Raw genomic sequence first — 14,301 nt, 5'->3', positions numbered from 1 at the left:
TTGTTCAATAGCATGTACTGGCCTCAACCCAAAGCAACTAGTGCAGTTTTTTGTCTCCTCTCTCATAACTCTGCTATCTGTATGAGTCACTTCTGAGACACTGTGCTGACACCAAGCAATCCTGTGAGATGTCCCATCCCCTCCAGCACACAGCAGGTGATTGACAGCTTCAGCTGTGCATGTTTCCCAGTGCCGGATTGAACTCTGTGGAGGCCTCTAGGCAGTCAAAACCTTGAGGCCCCCTCACAGTTTTCTGGAGGTTTCTCGTGGTCGCACGAGTAGAATACCATTGAACTATGTACTCGGTGCATTGGCCGCTAGAAGGAGATGACCATTACTGCTGTACATTAAAAATGTTTACAAACTGACAGTTGAAAGACTATGAGATTTTGAGAGACAAACTGTAATGTGAACCTGATGTATATGGTTTATGAACTTTAAGTTGTTATTAGGTACATTACATGAATACATTATTTTTTCTATAGTCTTTAATGTAAAGTTTAAACTTCTTGAGTTTATTCTTTTTTTTCTATATTTTGTAAACAATTTAAAAAAGCTTTATTTAAATTTTATTTCAAGATCAAATCAATATTATTTTTGTAGCCCCCTCTAGTGGACAGTTATTTAATTTTTGTTTTCACCAACAGTATCCTGTGTGAGTCTGGTTAATTGGTTAAGGGTTACTATAAGTCAGACTGGAGGGCTCAATCAATAGGTCAGGCCTCTGGTACCTCCCCTTGGTTCTAGAAGTATGGAGAAGTTTCTAGAAGCTAGTGGATGAAGGCCAGGAGGCCCTGATCTGCATATTTTTGGGAATATGGCCAATTCCCAGGCAGGAGGCCTGTCAGGGTGGCTGGGTCAGCCCATAAATATTGTGGATTAAAAAAGTATAGCACTCACATGCAAAAGAAATTACTATCAAATATGGAGACAATAAATAAATAAAAATGGGGATTTGGTCCCACCATATGGCCATATCGCGCTCAAGCCCACCACTACGTCAAAGTACCCCATTGTCAGTGGGTCCTACACTATCCATAAAAAAGGATGAATCCAGCCTCTCCAACCCTTGGAGATAACACTCCTTGCTGGGAGAGATGTGCAACTGCACTACAAAGGACTCCTCCTATATCTACTTGATAGTGGACACTGATAGAGTACAGGTGTGTGTGGGGGGGTGGGGTGCTCAACCTCAGAAGTCTGGTCAGACCAAATACATAATAAACAAGCAAAAAGTTGGGGGAGCACACCCTGAACCCGGAACCTTGGGGCTGAGGGGTGCTCTGCCTCTAGGCTTGGAAGGAAAGAAGAAAGAAGGGATCTCTACTACCCCATAGTCTATTCTTGGGTACACCCTGACTAGCCTGGGAGGACCACAGCAGAAGACCTGAACAGCAGTCTTCTCAAAAGCAGCAGGATTTCCAGGGACAGTGGGAGTACCTCATACAAGCAGTTGAAAAAGAGAGAAAGCAGCCCAATGCAATATCCAGCCAGCTTTCTGGGACAGTGCCAACAAGCTAAACCTAATCCTCTGTCCTAGGACATTTCACCAAGCAGCCAAGTGGGCTGGTATTTTTAAGAGAGGGGACAGAGAGCTCCTACAAGTTGGGACTTTGCTAGAATTCCACCCAGGGGACACAGAGCTCCTAGAAGGGGGAATTTCCATTTTCAGAGAGACTGTTGCTGTTCCAGAGGGAATACGATCAAGGATTTGTCATTTTTGCAGTGTACATAGAGAAGGAGGCTGCCCTCATTTTCTGTTCTTCAAGTCAAGTTGTATTCCCCATTTAAACAACAAAAACAAGCCCATGGACTTATGCTTAGTCTCTGAATAAAAATTGAAAAATGCTGCCTGGCTGTGCAGGATCCTTCTAGGGGTAGTAGCGCTAAATTTTAATCTGTTGTCGCAATGCCCTTAAACTGTAAGAGGCCCATAGGTTGGTGTCTACTCTGCCTAGCTACTAATACTAGCTGATCTTTCCCTATGAGATTGTGTAGAGGGGATTATGTACTTTCCCTCTACTCAGCTCTCAGATTCAGATTACACTCAGCTCTCTGCTGACCATTGTTTGACATCAGATACCCGTCCCATGCCTTCAGGAGCTGAGGCTTGGAACAGCTGTAGTGAAAAAAAAGAGCTGCAGATAAACAAGTACAACTTATGTAGAAGATTTGCTTCATCTCTGTGTATCACCAGGGGCAAGTAACTTTAGAAGGTATACTGTATGTAAAGGTTTAGAACCACTTTATTTACTACTTATTTTCTTCTCTCCAGTTTTATGAAGCAGCGCCTATTAATCTGAGTGCACATAGACTGTGCAGATTTCTTATTGTCTTCAAATGTCAAACTGCTAAATGCCGTCTCCAGCCAACTTCACCGCTGCAATGAATATTAGCAATTTCTAACTTGGAATGCTCAAATTCTCATTGCTTAATGTGAATATACATATATATATATTATATAAAGAAATTAATAAAAGAGCATGGAGAACATCTTTGGATGAATAGGTTCCTACATGCCATCAGTCTGACGGTTTACTAAAATATATTACTCAGCATCACATCAATTTATATTTTGCAGCCTCTTAAACAACAAACTGCATACATTATCAGTTATTTAAAGCAATGCACATAGAAAGCAATCCAATCACCTCGGTAGTTCTGATGGGAAAAGGCAACAAAGAAAAAAAAAACACAAGAGCTGGAATGGTGCCATTGATTTTTTGCTGATAGGTTTGCTTAAATTAAATATTGAAGAAACCCTGGCACCCTCTCAATTCCTCCTAGCTACAGACTAACTCAAAGGGCACCAGATTTAGACATGAGCAAGCCGTCAACAGATCCTGTAATAATGTAAAATTTATTAGTCTTTCTGAATATTTGAGGAAGGAATAATGTATGAGGTTGACATAATGTCAAGCAAAAATTTACAGCTATTCCACAAAACTCTAACACTAGAATAATATATATTATTTCTTAACAGGAACAGCCAGAACTGTCAGCATGCATGCATTGTGAGATAAGGTAAATTGTACCAGAAACGTGTTTTGTTTTGAGCTCTCACACTTTTCTGCTTATGATTATATTTTATATAATGATTTATAATGATTTCAAGCACTACTACGGTGCATGGAAAATCCTTGCTAAACAACTACTGCATGAACAATTTTAGCGCTTAGCTCTAGTGCATGTGGCTTTGTCTTTTAGTTGTAGGAAGAGGGAAAAGGTTCACCATCCAGCCACAATGCTGCCAGCCTGTAAAAGTTTACGAGAGGCTAAGAGCTGCTGTGGCTGGATGGTTTTGATTGCTACGATCGCTTAAAGTGGATGTAAACCCCATTCATGAAATCTGTCCTGGGCACATATATCTGTAGTGTTTACCTACCTCTCTACATAGCCCTAAGTCCCTTGTCTTTCTGCTACTCCGTTCCTCTGTTATCAGCATGATAACTTCTGACAAGCTCTCCGTCATACAAGATAACATCAGCTGGGATATTGTGTCGAAGAAAGGACCTAGAGACAGATAAGCAGAGAGCTGGTCTATTCACAGCACAGCTCTGTAAGTTTCTTCATTCCTCTGTCTATGTGCCTTTCCTCCAATCAGCTCACACACAGTGTATGCCTAGACTCCTTTCCCACTGCTGAAACAGGAAGAACAAATTCTAACACAATGTGCACTTTCTAAAGAATATAGAAAGCTGAAGACAGCAGATATACATGTAAAACGTACTGTATGTAGGGAGATTTGTCTCATCTCTGTGTATTATTTGAGGTTGTTCACGTCACTGGGTATATGTGAGGGTTTACATCCACTTTAAGGCAACATGTGCCTAGGGAGGCAGTTGTTCAGGGCTTACTAAATGAGCAGAAACTCTGCTGACTTCCATCATCCAATCATCTGCAAACAAAAATTCAGTTTTTTTTTACATTTTCCTTGCATGTAAATGAGTATTCTTTGCAAAGTAAAACTTTACCTCATTCACTAAGTACTGGAGTAACTGTACTTGCAAAGTGCACAGTCTATGTTCTTTTAGTAAATCAACCCCAATATCTTGATGCTCATGGCAACCTTTATTTATGCTTGGTTCACGCCCATGCATGTGGCTGCAAGTGCGGAAATTGCAACTAACCGCATTGAAACTGTGTTGCTGTGAGAAAACAAACAGGGCTGCCGTTCATTCTGAATGGCACCCACATGCATTTAAAATGGCAATGCCTGTGCAGGAACCGCAGAGAAATTGCATGCTCATGGTCCTTGCGGGCCATGTTTTGAAAAACGTGCATGCGCTATTATCTGCGGGAAACTCAGGCACAGCAGACCATTTAAATGAATGGGCTGCTGTGCCTGCGCAAACGCGTCCCGCAGAATTGCATAGATGTAAACCTAGGGTTAAAGTCTAACTTCAGGCTTTAGTGAACTCTAAATAGTTTGTTTAAACCAAGCTGGTCCAAACTAACGATCTTTTTTTTTTTCACCAACAGATGTAGCAGCTGTGTTTATTGAAAAAAATGTGTGCAGCATCAGCTACATACAGTATACAGCACTGTGCGGCAGCAGTACAGGGACATCCCATTGCTCAATTGTTCACAGGAGGCTTTGTATTTTATGAATGAGTACAAGGGTTCATCTGAATGCCTGAAGTGGAGAGATAGGCGGATGACATCACAATCTCAGCCTCAGCCAATCAGAGGAAGCCTTGTATTCATAAAATACAAAGCCTCCTGTGAATGACTGATCAGTTCTTGGCCCAACTCAATTTTGTTTTTGGAGCAGGGAGGGAAGTCCCTGTACCACAGCCAGAAGGCAGCTCTATATATATATATAAGTTGTCAAGCTGATGTTACATACATCTTATAAAGCTTTCACACCCGCTAACAAACTATTTAAAGTTCACTAAAACCTGTTAATGAAATTTCTACCAAGAAGGAGGAATACTTCAGGCACCACCACTGGAGACAACAAGCGGCCATGCCCAAGCACACTCCTGTCACTCAGGTAACCAGTCTAGACCAATGATATGCTGATGACAAGGAAGGGAATGCATGCAGACAGAAAGTGTCTGAAAAAGGCTGAAGGAGATCAGCAGCACTAATATAGAAATAATTATGAAAAATTGGCAAAAGGGAATTTTTTTTTTTAAAGCAGTAAACTCTTTAAAAGAAAAAGTTTCCTCCTGCAAAACAATATCGTAATCTGCTAGTATAAAACGAATACTAGCACATATTAAAACACTTTGAAATGAAGCCCTCCAGCTACAGAGGTCTTCCTTCACCAGGTCTTCCTTCTGGGTTTGTGGGCTGCTTGAATGGCTGAACCGCGATGACTTCTCTCCTGCGCATGTGCATGGGAGTCTCGGCTACGGCACACACCTCTGAAGGTACCGCACTGGTATGCCACCCTACAGACAGCTAAAAAATCATTGGTGGCATCTCACATACTCTGTAGTATAATGTTGGCCTCAGAACTATGCACTTTGCAGATGGGGGGGGGGGGGAGTCAGTGTACAACTCCTCAAGGAACCCCTTGTAACCCCTGCAGGATCTGAAGTGTATCCTGGTTGAAAATGCCTGCTCTATACGTCTGTGATTTAAAAGGAACAGCAAAGTACAATAAAGAATGTAACAATATTGTACATACAAAGCCCGTAGTGTGATACCCACCTGCCCTGATCCCTCATGAAAGTTATGTTTTATAGCCAAAAATTTATATCAAAACTATAGTGGTCCTGACACAGTGAAACTTTTTCTGTAACAGGTTAAATTATTGAGCATAAAAAAGACTGCAAAATCATAACTGCTTGTTTTATCACCCCCCATAAAATCAAAGAATGTATTAATAGACATGTTTAAAGCTTAACTCAAGGCAGATATGAAAACACAAAATTAAAATTATGTAGTCAAAAGCAGTGGCGGCTGGTGCTCAAAAATTTTGGGGGAGGCGCAAACAGAAAAATGTAATAGGCATTGCTTTGCAGCAAAAAACGCTGTAAAAAATTGCGTGACTTTGAGGTCACAAAAGTGTGAAAGGGGCCATCAGTAATTAAGGCATAGCGTGCCCCCTTTCAATGCACAGGGACCAGCGTGCCCCCTTTAAATGCACAGGGACCTGCGTGCACAGAGACCAGCGTGCCCCCTTTCAATGCACAGAGACCAGCGTGCCCCCTTTCAATGCACAGAGATCAGCGTGCCCCCCTTCAATGCAGTGACCAGCATGCCCCCTTTCAATGCAGAGATGCCAGCGTGCCCCCTTTCAATGCACAGAGACCAGCGTGCCCCCTTTCAATGCAGAGATGCCAGCGTACCCCCTTTCAATGCAGAGATGCCAGCATGCCCCCTTTCAATGCACAGAGACCAGCGTGCCCCCTTTCAATGCAGAGATGCCAGCGTGCCCCCTTTCAATGCAGAGATGCAAGCATGCCCCCTTTTAATGCAGAGATGCCAGCGTGCACCCTTTCAATGCAGAGATGCCAGTGTGTCCCCTTACAATGCAGAGATGCCAGCGTGCCCCCTTTCAATGCAGAGTGAACAGTGTGCCAAGCCCCCCCCCCCCTCCAGACCAGTGCACTTACCTGAGGCGGCGGCTTCTCTTCAGTCCCCCGGCGTCTCCTCGAGTCCTCAGTCCTCCCGCCTCCTCCTTGGCCAATGGCATGGGGTTTGCCTTTCGGCCAATCAGGAAGCGCATATTGGACCCGCTTCCTGATTGGCCAGGAGGAGGATTCACTGTTGTCACATAATGGGTGGGCTCGGGGCGCACTGCTCTGCGCCCCCAGTCCACCCTTTGCTGAAACCTATTAGAGCCTCTGGCTCTAATCAGATGACTGAAAAAAAAAAAGCCCCATTGAACTCCATGCGTCCGGCACCCCGCATGCAGATTAGGGGGCCGGACGCATGGATAGGGGGGGCGGCGCCCCTGCGCCCCCAATGTACCGGCTGCCACTGGTCAAAAGGTATAAGTTCCTAAAACCGTCTTGATATTAGCCTAATGTAATCTTCTATACAGTTGCACCCTGGAGGAGGGAGGGTCAGCACCAGCAGCCAATCAGAATCTGTTGCAGTGCACATGTGCACAAGTAACTCTTCGGACAGGAGAAAAGAGAACAATATGAGAAGAGTATGCTGCTTTTCCTTCATTGTCCATAAAGGTGTGTCCAGATCCTGCTGTAAAGCTGTAGGTAATGTGGAGGTCCCAGACCTACTGTTGCTATGGTGTCCAGCAGGGGCTAGTTTTAGCAGGTAAAATATTACATATACAATAAATAATTATATATATATATATATATATATATATATATATATATACATATATTATAGACTGTATATAGTGTATATATGCCAAATTTGACGTTGAAGCTATAAGGGCATACAAGTTGAAACAGTTATCAAGGATCTATTGTTGATATATTCTGCAGCCCTGGAGTCATCCTCACTCATCCCCTAGTATGAGATATGAATATCACTAATAGTATTGTATTGCTAGGCAGAACATCAGAGCATCTTAATCAATGAGATGCTTCTACTCCTCAGCTCTAGGGAATGAATACATAAGAGATGTTAATATGCTTTAGGTGACAGGCGGGAAGAATGTAACACCTTGGGAGAAGCGCATGAAAGGCTGAATCCTACACAATGTACAATTCTTACATTTTATCAATATTTAGGACTGGATTGACTAAATCTATAGGAAAAGTAGAAATCCCCTTTAAACCTCAGACAAGTTGGCCATTTGAGCATTTAATGCTGAAATCAGAAAAAAAAAATTCTTGCAGTAGGGCTTGCCCCACAATACAAGAATTAAATGTTCAATTATAGTAAAAGGTTTTTTATTTATCTCATCCTACGCTACCCTGCCACCCAGCCCCTCCTCTTCTTCCTGAAGTTCTGGATTGAGTGTGGTCCCTTGGCCAATAGCCCTGCATTGTATATTATTAAGCCGTGCTTAGATAGATTGAAATTTGACTAGTTCAGCTAGGACCGACCACATTTTGATCCATCCATGGCTGATCCTGCTCTGCAGAAGCCAATCTAACGATAGACTTTTGTTGAACGGGATATTCTATCAGCGGCTGCAGCACTGGTCAGTGTATTCTGACAGCGGAAGAATTCCTGTTCTCAGAATACAATAACACAGCTGGGAGGATCGCTTATGTGGATGGGGGAATCCTTTCTTTTTTCGACTAACCCATCTATGGCCAACCTTAGAGCCTGCGACCACTGGTGTGCCTTGGAGAAGAGGCTACTGGGTCTGGTCTTACAGTGTGGGGATTGGGTAATTAAAATAGTTAAAAAAATAAACAAAGTAACCGCACCTAGTCACACTCTTAAATAGATAAACACTATATAGGCTGCCGGTACTAAGGATATGATTTAATCCACAAAACAAAAAACAAGAGGAGTACAGCACCACAGATGATGATGGACCCAATGTATGAATTTTGAGTGCTCAAAGAAGGAAATAGGAATATGTGCTTTCATAGAGATCATAGAACTCAGTCCATAAGTCCCATCTAGTGATGACCCGAACAAAACTTCCTTTCTATGTGTTGATAGATATGAGGAATAAAGGAGAATCCTGCACCAAGGAATAGTTCATTAAATTCCAAAAATGCTCCACCACGTGCTCAGAGAGTAATGTCTGCTTACCAGAGCAATTTGACCCTTGATTAAGAGTGGTCAAAAAGCGTATGATGTGATGATACAAACCCCATATGGTTTGCAGCAAGCAGCCAGCTCCCGGTCCGTAATCCAGCTCTGTGCGCACACTGGTGTACATGGCAACTCCAATTTCTCCCAATGTTCAACCAAACTTAATAAGCCAGAAAGTACTTTGTCTCCCTTTTAACGGGGGCGCTGAGGCCAAGTAATCCAAAGGGTTAATAAAAAGAAATACAAAATCAAACCACTAGCTCTGCTTGCAGGCTGTGCTCTGCCAGAGGATGTGTAAGTCACTGGTAGACAACTAGCAGAAGGCAATGATAAAAGTTCCGGCGCCCTGCCAGGTTTCTGTGCCCAAATCTTGAACAATTTCCCCCAGAGAACATCAGGAAACAGCCCCCCTCTCCATTATTTTATTTTGTATTTCTTTTTACTAACCCTTTGGATTACCTGGCCTTCTGTCCTGGCGGCAGTGACGGCCTGTGGAAGTGGCTCAGCGCCCCGTTAAAAGGGATACAAAGTACTTTCTGGCTTATTAAGTTGGTTGAACATTGGGAGAAATTGGAGTTGCCATGTACACCAGTGTGTGCACAGGGCTGGATTACTGACCGGGAGCTGGCTGCTTGGTGCAAACCGTATGGGGTCTGTATCATCGCATCATACGCTTTTTGACCACTCTTAATCGAGGGTCAAATTGCTCTGGTAAGCAGACATTACTCTCTGAGCACGTAGTGGAGCATTTTTGGAATTTAATTAACTATTCCTTGGTGCAGGATTCTCCTTTATTCCTCATATCTATCAACACATAGAAAGGAAATTTTGTTCGGGTCATCACTAGATGGGACTTATGGACTGAGTTCTATGATCTCTATGAAAGCACATATTCATGTTTCCTTCTTTGAGCACTCAATATTCATACATTGGGGCCATCATCATCTGTGGCGCTGTACTCCTCTTTTTTTTTTTTTAAATTAAAATAGTTCTAAACCTCAAAGCATATCCTTCTATAGTGTGCACTTGTCTCAATCCAGAAAACTAAGTGTCATTTTTGTCTGCTTTTGACTTTGTTCCTCTGCTATTAGCATGAGTCACTTCTGACAAGTTTTCACCAGGAGAAAAATGGTGACAGGGGAGGAGCTCCAGCTTATTGACAGCCACAGCTCTGTTCCCATGTGCTGTGTGAATAGAGGTGTGTCAATTCCCTCCAATCAGCTCTTTTACTGATGTAACTTCAGTTCTCCGCCCCCTGCTTTTCAGAGCTGTGGGGCTCCTTTTGCATGAATTACTGCATCAATGTGGCGTAGCATGGAGTCGATCACCCTTTGGCATCCCCATAAAGCTGGTCAGCACGCAGAGGGAAGCATGAAGTGCTCTAGAAATTCCAGTTAGAGGGTTGTGGTTGCTTCAAACTTGATAAACACAGTGGACCAACACCAGCAGCGCCGCAGGTGACATGGCTCTTCAAATCACCACTGACTGTGAAAACTTCACACTGGGCTTCATGCAACTTGGATTCTGTGCCTCTCCACTCTTCTTCCAGACTCTGGGACTATGATTTCCAAATTAAATGCAACATTTTCCACAGTCCATTATGATTTGGGGAGCCATGTCATCTGCTGGTGTTGGTCCACTGTGTTTTATCAAGTCCAAAGTCAGCAGAGCCCTCTAGCAGGAAATTCTAGAGCACTTCGTGCTTCCCTCTGCTGACCAGCTTTATAGAGATGTTGATTTCATCTTCCAGCAGGACTTGGCACCTGCCAACACTGCCAAACGTACCAATACCTGGTTTATTGATCATGGTATCACTGTGTTTGATTGGCCAGCAAACTCACCTGACCTAAAGCCCCCTAGAGAATCTGTGGGGTATTGTCAAGAAGAAAGTGAGAGACACCAACAATGCAGAAAAGCTGAAGGCCGCTATCACAGCAACCTAGACTTCCATAACACAGCAGTGCCACAGGCTGATCACCTTCATGCCACGCCGCATTGATGAAGTAATTACTGCAAAAGGAGCCCGACCAAATATTGAGTGCATACTGTACTGTACATGGACATACTTTTTAGCAAGCCAACATTTCTGTATAAAAAAAACTTTTTTTTTATTGGTCTTGTGTAACATTCAAATTTTCTGAGATACAGAGTTTTAGGTTTTCACTAGCTATAAGCCATAATTATCAAAATTAAAAGAAAAAAATTATTGAAATAACTCACTCTGTGTGTAATGCATCTGTAGCACTGTCCCTGTAGGGCTTGCTGTGTGATGACTTCTTGGGCCTCCTCTCATTACCTGCAGACAGTCACTTAGGGACAGTTCACACATCTATCCTTACTCCCAATGGCTCTTTACTCAATAAACAGTCCAGGGGTTTTGGTTTTTGGTATTTATTGTGGGACTTTGATGGGAGAAGGGAATAGTGGGATACTCCAACTTGGACTATTTACAGTTGATAAGGACAACTCTCACTTGGCCTCACCAGGTTACTTGTGGAAGCAGTCACACTGCTTTAACCATACTGCCACTTGCATGGAAGGAGTTAAGTCTTCTTGCTCTCTCTCCAGCAACAGACTTGATGCACTACGTTATCTTCAGGACACTCTCTAGCATCCCCTTTACATGTGCTCTTGGCATTTATACAGTATTCCAGCATGCACTGATGCACTTTCCTCTGTCAATCACCAGGGCTATACTAAATGCCAATGCACTCATTCTTTAGGTTTCCTCCCACTGTCCAATTTCCCTCTCTGTTGGGCCAGTGTGAAACACTTGAGACAAACTGAGCTGCACCTGAGCACCATGAGAAGACCTCACTAGCAGATCCTTCTCCCTGATAGGCAGAGAACAATATAGATTTACCTGGCAATCTCTCTGGTAAGCAGAAAAGGTCCAAAACTATACTCTCACTCTAGCACCTACCTAGGAGGGTGCTACACATCTATATAAAATATATGAGTTTCACTTTTTGAATTTAATTTCTGAAATAAATTAACTATTTGATGATATGCTAGTTTTATGAGATGCACCTGTATGTGTGACTTAAAGTTGCAGCGCCTACAGAGTAGTTCATGCACTACTTTGTTCCGACTTTGCAAATTGAGGGCCATAGACTTCAATGTTACCCCTCAAAAGTTGCGTGAAAGTCATAATGTCTGAATGTTTTACATGTTGTGCAACAGTTGTCCGTTATCTTTGGTCAAAACCAAAGTCGCTTTAAAGTTGTGTGTCAAAGTTACGTCAAACTTGCATTGAAGTTGCATCAAAGTTGCATTCCAAAAGTGAGCTATTTTTGTGTGAATGGAGCCTAATATAAGTCAGATTTTGGGCATCCCCTGCCATTTTTGGTGAGATACTCCCAAAGAGAAATCACATCTAAAGGGATGCAGACCTTGCCAGTTTCCCGATTAGAACCTTGCAAGTGGAGCAGCTGATTGATAATTATAAAACCACTCCCATTCCCATACATTTTGCACATGGACACAGACAAACAAACAGCTATTTCTTCAGAATAACAAAAGGTAGGAATCTGCATCAAGGGTTTTTTAAAATGCTTGCAATGTACATTAACCACCCTGGGGGGTTGAAGGATTTTTTTTCTCAACAAAAGTGGATTTACTCTTTAACCCTTTCAATGCAGTAGGAGCCCCACTGCAAAGAAATACATTTTCCCAGAGTTAAGAACTTTCAATTTATCAGCAGTGTAGAACATTCCACTCTATAAAAAAAAAGTATATTTGTATGAATTTTCTCTACAAGGAGTAATAGAGATTTTTTAGCAGAAAATGTTCCCTACTGAAATTCACAGTTGATGCTCAGCCATGCATATCTCCAGCTCCGTGTATTTGGTATTCTGTTATGAAAACCTTGGTACAAGTAAGGTCATTTTAAATTGCTGCAGTAACTACATCCCTACAATAGAGATTGGCTCAAACTATTCCTACTGCTCCGTGCTCAGAGATACAATAGAAGAAACCGCAACAATAAAGTAAAAAAAAAATATATGAAATGCTGTATAAAAAGTGAAGTGACGTTAACCTAAAACACTCTTAAAGTGACATTAAGAATATATCCTTTTTCTCCCAAAAAAAAAAAAAAAAAATCCATACGCATTCACTACTAAATGGTCCTGTAATCTACTTTAATTAAATCATTTCTTACTGTGTTTTTCTGCCTCCTTGTAACATCCTCTGTGAGCTCCTGTACCATTGTCGCCAACTGTCAGTATTTGTACTGGCAGCCAGTAAAAAAACAGGCACTGTTCTAATGCCAGTGAATGCCAGTGACAGGAAAAGTTTGCCAGTAAAAAATATGGCTGTGACCCTCGGAATGCAAAGTTCTGGATTGGAGCTGGCCAAGACCAATCGAAGTCCTGCTACAATGTGTTTGGGCAGCGCCAGCAGGGGGTGGGTCCGGCGGAAGCAGTGCCTGAGTGTGTCATGTGATGTCATGGTGCGAGGGAGCCAAGTGGAGCATCCGGATCCTTATATGAGGGTCTGCGACACGGGATCAGGGCAAGCCGGAAGTGGGACCTGTCAGTGCTGTTTGGACTGGAGTAGACTGAAAGGACCATGTGGCGTGGACAGAGGCTGTCACTGTGACACAGGAGGGAACAAGTTGTGTCGTTGAGGTGTCATCAACATCTATGCTACTGTACACTGCTCTCATTGTCACTGTGAGAGTCAATATCATCTGTGTGTGCCTTCCCATTCTAGTTTCTTGCCATCCAGAGTACTGTTTCTGAGCTACTTACCTACTTTATCAAAAATAAAATAAGAAATATGTTTTTTGCCTTAATATCTACCTTAAATCACATTGCTAATTGCATATTGTACTTGTTTGTAGCCTAAATACTGAAATTTTCACTTAAAACTGTAGTTTTGTAAACTTTTGGAAATGCCAGTAAAATCTTGGCTGTGCCAGTAAATTTTTGGGTGTCATGTCAGTAAATTTCAATCTGGTAGGTTGGCAACACTGTCCTGAACTCTCCTTTTCCCCCTCACTTCTGTCTGTTTAGAACAAGCAGTTCATATTTGTTGCTGCTGTATGAACACTACAAACCCCATAGTCCATCTCAGGAGTGAGCAAGAGATGGCGGCTATGTTCCTACATACAAGGGGACCAGGGTGAGTAAACGTAGCCACCCACTAACAACTCAGAACACAGCAGCAAAAAAAAGGAGTTTGGAGATATGGAGGAAGTTGAGAATAGAAGTAACTTTTCTGAGTTAAGAATACATACTTGAATTTCTAGAAGTCTTTTTAAAACCAGGGTTTTAAAGCAGGCATGTCCAACCTGTGGCCCGGGGGCTGCATGCGGCCCAGAACCGCAGGCAATGCGGCCCACTGCCCCCTGACAATTATTTTTTTATTTGTTGGGGAGGAAGGAAGTCGGGTCGGGGGCACGGCCACAGCGGCTTCCAACTAACTGTAGGCAGAGGCTGCCTTGGAAGGGATCATCCTCTAATTGTGTTAAATTAGTGCTGGGGGGGGGGGGTTGGCAGCGCGGGAAGGGAGCAGGGGCGTTTTATTACATATATACCTTAACTATAGTATATATTTTATATGCGACCTGAGAAAATTTCTCTACACTCAGTGTGGCCCAGAGAAGCAAAAAGGTTGGACACCCATGCTTTGAAATTTGGGCTGACAATAAGA

General features: G+C 42.7%; 1 protein-coding gene across 2 annotated transcripts in view; it reads right to left on the bottom strand.

Annotated features, from left to right (window-relative positions):
- Nucleotides 1–14,301, bottom strand: part of CERS6 (ceramide synthase 6) — a 320,898-nt gene that overhangs the window by 88,794 nt on the left and 217,803 nt on the right. The gene's annotated exons all lie outside the window — the stretch shown is intronic.

Source organism: Pelophylax lessonae (genome assembly GCF_965119305.1).
Source record: "Pelophylax lessonae genome assembly, chromosome: 6".
In the NCBI taxonomy this organism is placed as follows: domain Eukaryota; kingdom Metazoa; phylum Chordata; class Amphibia; order Anura; family Ranidae; genus Pelophylax; species Pelophylax lessonae.
The sequence above is the reverse complement of the archived record's forward strand: the minus strand, read 5'-3'. Positions and strand labels throughout refer to the sequence as shown.